Genomic DNA, 5,821 nt, shown 5'->3' on the forward strand with positions numbered 1-5,821 from the left:
ACTCAGTAAAATCTACAGGTACATTAGGGGCGGGTCCAGGTTTTTTTGAAGGGGGGGGGGGGGGCGTTTACTTTTTACGGATTGACAGGCTTCGGATTGCGAGGCCGACCCTCACCCCGTTGGCGTTATGTTCGGGGCATGCTCATAGGCGCCGAAAAAATGGGGGTTTATTACGGCAAATGCATTTAACCAAGAACATTCATGAACACTTTCAACCACATTCCCTCGCCTGAAATGAACCATACCTGACTGAAATTTGCATAACAATAACTTGCTCGTCGTAGTGCGAGCTGTTTTTCCGAATACTCACTCGGCAGTAGGACACAGCAGGGTGAAGACGCAACATCTGTGGTGCAGTCGCAAGGTCGAGCTTTTGTGAGGCGTAGAAGCAAATGCATGTTTCGTAAGTATCACTTTTTCTTCAGTAGCGTATGTCAGTTGATAAAAAGAGAGTAGAAGAATGCAAGGAAATTTATGAAAAGTATTTACTGGTGTGTTACTACTCTTTGTTATATTTTGCCTGTCGTTTCTGTTATGACACTCAAAATATTATTAAGCAAATTACTAAATGGGCATACCACCACAAAGATCACGGACTTATTTAGATGAAAATACCGAACTTGCCACTGTTCCGAACTTTTGATCCAAAGACAAGCGTGCCCCATCAACGTGTACATCAATTTTATTCAAACGTCTCATTTTACGACAATCTCGCTAGTTCAAAATTTTTAAATCAGTATTTGTAGGTTTGTTTACCTCATTTTACATGTACCTGTAAAATGTTTGTAAGCAGTGTTGAAATACGGGATAATGATTTAAACTAAAGCTCAGTATGGCTTGATGCAAAGCTATTTTAGATATTACAACATTATATAGTGGGTAAAATAAATAAACGTCCGTAGTGATGACCGCCACAAATTAGAGGAGTATTTTCAATATTTATTTTTTCAAAGATATCTGAAATATCTTTTTTTACTAACTTCAGGTCTTAATTTTGGTATTAGGCAACTTAGATATCGATTGCTTTTTTGATGTTCTATCTAAGCCTGAACTTTGGACAAGTCGGTAAACACCCTTCTCATTTCAAGTCCCTCTTCTCTTAGATGTAAAATGCATTGGTCGTATCTTCCGAGCCTGCCCGTTTAGTCAGATATTGTTAACGTTATCTTCTCATTTCAGAAGTCCACTGAGATACTGAGAACTGCACGACACCCGCCTGCTAGCAACCAAGCCTTCCTTTCATGGTCTGGAGCACTTCACACATCCGTGCATCTTTTGTTTTAAAATTGAATAAATACGCTTGTAATTTCTTGTTTTCTTTTCACTTCGGTTTGAAATAATGATAAAGATATTGGCAATAATAGAGGGTTAGGGGTAAAATTATAAAGATATGATTATTGTCTGAGCACTTTCAAATTAAATCTGCTTAAACTGATTTGTAAGCATTGTTTGGGATTGATGATTTCTACAGTCACAGAAGATGTCTTAAAAGATTTAAAAGTTTTGTTAATATGCCCAATATTTTGTAAATAATTGAGTTTGAGCATTTTAAGAATACATCTACAGGATTTTCCAATAGCCCAAATTTATAAATACAATTTGTATGAATTTACGATCTTGCTTTTTTGAAAATCTGCCCTACATTTTATTTTATAGGGAGACAATTTTTTACTGATTGGAATAAATTAGGTCGTCCTCCCGGTTATAATTTTCTTAATTTAATAGGTCCATACTTTAAGGGTCCTGGTTTGCTAGAGAAATTTGATTCAAATGCCATGACCTTCTCATTAGACGAATACTTCAATTTTAAATTGAAACAGAAATAAAATCCTGACACACTTTAGAAATGGCAACAGTTGAAATTTGCTCTTCCACCCAAAAATTAGGACTGCGTATTCCAATATAATTGAAATGTCTCATTAAAATCATAATTAAAATATATTGATCCTTTGATTTAATTTTGTGACCTAGATTTATTTCCACAGTCCCAAATGTGCAGACAAAAAGGTAATATTTTTAATAAATTGTGAAAATGCAAATTTTGAGACGAGTAATTTAGTATCTATTCCTGCATGATACAAAGTCATAACCTTTTAAAACTTGGTAACACAATACTAAAAAAACGTAGTGCTCTATTGCATCGGTATTAAAAAGTAATTTTGTGATGATTTTACTTGCGTGCACTCTTCAAAAAGAATGGTCTCGGCCCACCTGTCACCCCTTAAATTAAATGGTGTCGCCCAACCTGTCACCCCTCACATTAAATGGACTCGCCCCACCTGTCACCCCTCAAATGTAAAATGGACTCGCCCCACCTGTCACCCCTCTTATGTAAAATGGACTCGACCCACCTGTCACCCCTCAATTGGAAAATGGACTCGCCCCACCTGTCACCCCTCAAAAGTAAAATGGACTCGCCCCACTTGTCACCCCTCAAATGTAAAATGGACTCGCCCCACCTGTCACCCCTCTAATGTAAAATGGACTCGCCCCACCTGTCACCCCTCTAATGTAAAATGGACTCGCCCCACCTGTCACCCCTCAAAAGTAAAATGGACTCGCCCCACCTGTCACCCCTCATAGGTAAAATGGACTCGCCCCACCTGTCACCCCTCAAAGGTAAAATGGACTCGCCCCACCTGTCACCCCTCAAAAGTAAAATGGACTCGCCCCACCTGTCACCCCTCAAATGTAAAATGGACTCGCCCCACCTGTCACCCCTCAAATCAAACTATAATAGAAAATTCTTCTGGTGTGAGATTTATTTTTTTAATTTTCATTTCTTTATTTTTGGTCAATTTCAACACGTTTATTACAAAAATGTTGGAAATAAAAATGACTCCTACAATGTAAATTTAATTAATGTCAACAAAGTAAATTAATTACCTGAACTAAAACGTGGAAGGTTGCGAAAATTGCACAAATTCTTTTAAAATCCATAGTGACTTTAAAAACCCTTAATAAGTAATTACATCACTGCACAATGGGAAATTGGAGAGGGTAAATGAGTTTCAACGGAGAATGGGCTGCATGTAGCTTGTCCTAATTAGGGTATAATTTGAAAATAAAAATGCTGAAACTGTGTTTAGAAAGTCACAATAAAGGTCGTTCCATTTTCTCCATAATGCATGTGCGCAGCGTGTTCGTTCGAGCGCGGCAGTGCCTGCGTGTGTGCCTGTGTGAGGTTCCAAAATACGACTAGAGGGCTTTGGAAAATTCTAGCAATGAGACGCTTGTGCATTTTGCAGGATCGCCGCAAAGTTGGAAGCTCTGAAATATCAAGACAATGTTTTATTTACGATTTTAAAATGATATTCCAATGCAAGACAATTTAAATTAGAATAAGATAACTGAAAGAACATAAAAGTTTTAAACGACAAAGAGTTTAAACGACAGGGAAATCTCTAAAGGTCTTGAGTTGACTGATTGGAGCTTCAGTACGATTACCTACATTGTAACATGAAAGGGCGAAAACTTAAGCAAGCCGTACATTTACTTATGCACTGTACGTGTACCACATCATCGAATTATGTAACTTCTTTCCACTCGCAATAGCTAGTACGATATTTTACTCACAAAACATATTTGCCTCAACCGTAGCTCCACCAAACGTGTACACAATGGGTCCGAGCTTCAACGTTGAAGAAAGTGTTCGGCACAGTGACTTCACCACATCTATCAATGTAGGTCATCTTCTTACAGGGTCTAGCTGTCAAGTGACCAGGCATAGCTCGCGTGTCTTATTGTTATGCAAATTACAACTGGTACAGTGTATGGCGCATTTTGATTGAGGAGTTGCTGTGGAAATCGGTCTCAAAGAACGGCCAATCTATAGAATAGTATTTTACTATTGTGACAAGGCAATAACCCCTGTCGCAAAGACCTATTTGTCACCATACACGATATTTCTCAAGGACAACAGTTTATATAAAATCAAAAATTAAAAATAACAATGAAGATAGATATAACTAATCAAATATCAATGGAGTAAATGATGATGCTCATACGTTCGGGGAGGAGCGTTGCAAGGGATGAAATATACTTGTACGGACCGCGGACTATCGATTGCAATTGCATATATATATATATATATATATATATATTCACTAAAGATCGTAATTCTGTATATTACAAAGAGAAGGAAAATACCCTAGAGAAAGGGGGGGGGGGAGGAGCGCAATGAAACAAATTCATACTGTGTAGTTTGTTCTTTCCTCTATTTTCTGCATATAATATTTTGAGGCTGGAGATATTGCCCTTTTCACAACTTTTGCTGATAGATAGATAGATAGATAATTTATGTTATCTTAATTCTATAACAATTTTCTTTTCACAAAACCAGCAAGACAAGCAGTCAAAATAGAATTGGGAAGATACCGTTAGTACGTTTACATATATTGCTAGAGTGAATTTGTTTTCCCTAAAAGCCGTGACTCATTTGTAATCAAAGTAAATTAAATTTTTTTTCAAGCCTGCTGTGATCGGACAGCCACACATCAGATAATGTGCAGTTTTCCCCTTTATAAATCACAAATATAATTTCCCGGCTTGTTAATTGCACTTAAAATTTTCATAAGGGACCCGTGGCCAACAAACTCTTTACAACATGAGGTCTACTTCGTGAAATTTTACGTAATTGTTCATGTGAATAAAGGTATAAATCGGATGCTATTTGCTGTATTGTGGGTTAAGAGAGAGGATGATTAAACTAATGTTTGATAATACTACTTATTTATCATCTTTTCAAAGCTAAATTGATTGTATTGGTCCAAGACGACAGGGCCATTTGCTTTGTCTCTTTTTTTAAGTAAACGTAACAGATTGCAGATCTGACACATTCAAAGGGATCTTGTCCTCATAGCCTAGACAGTATGCTAAAAGTCGGATGATTTTCTTCGTAAATAATGATACTCGGGCTTTATAAACAGATTGGGCGTTTACTAACACTACCCACAGCCATATTAACAAAAGAAACACACACACACACACACACACACACACACACACACACACACACATTAACCGGCTCTACCAGAGTAGGTGGATGTTAGTGCTAGGTATCACTTTGTTGGTGCTAAATAATTTTACGGTGTATTGGTTATTTCAATAATCTGATATGCCTTATTGACTTGTCTGCATACATGTAGGACCCGCGTTATTTCAAACTGTCAGTTTTAACTTAAAACATGGCTTACAAACGGGACGTGGCAGCTGCAGATGATAATAATGATAATAATAATAATAATAATAATAATTATTATTATTATTATTATTATTAATATTATTATTATTTGCGATATTGATGTTATGTTTTAAACGTTGTAATTGTCCTTAGATGAACTCGACAAGAAGTTACTCTTGCATTTAGAATGTGTTTTAAATGTTAATATTAGCACTGTAACATAAATGTGATTTATTCTGAAATGTGAAGCTATATGAGGAGCTACGGGCAAATGGCTCCGGCAATATCAGTTTATTTTGTAATACGTTTATATGCACACATCATGAAAACAATGGAAACCGACAAATAATTTTACCATTGACGAACATAAGAAATGCCTGCAAAACTGCTAAACAAATTAATTTTGTGAAATATTTCTTAGACCACGGTGGAAGTGAAGAACAAAAGACTCAGACGTGGTGTAACTCGCATAACCGCACGTCTCACGTGAATGTGTTATAACCCGCTGATGGACCCGTGGTCGTCATCGAGGGTTATGTGACATCCACACGTGCTACGCACTCGTGCTTGCCACATAACTCTCGCTAACTCGGGGTTTATCTATTACGTAACCCTTTTATATAGACAGCAGACTCACTG

General features: G+C 37.1%; 1 long non-coding RNA gene across 1 annotated transcript; it reads left to right on the top strand.

The window, feature by feature from the left end:
* Positions 1–1,863, top strand: LOC106153602 (uncharacterized). The gene is made up of 2 exons (XR_001237433.2): positions 1–403; positions 1,180–1,863. It is a non-coding gene; the product is annotated as an uncharacterized LOC106153602 (long non-coding RNA).
* Positions 1,864–5,821: the final 3,958 nt, after the last annotated feature.

Source organism: Lingula anatina, unplaced genomic scaffold (genome assembly GCF_051362555.1).
Source record: "Lingula anatina isolate TDL-2025a unplaced genomic scaffold, LinAna3.0 unanchor81, whole genome shotgun sequence".
In the NCBI taxonomy this organism is placed as follows: Eukaryota; Metazoa; Brachiopoda; class Lingulata; order Lingulida; family Lingulidae; genus Lingula; species Lingula anatina.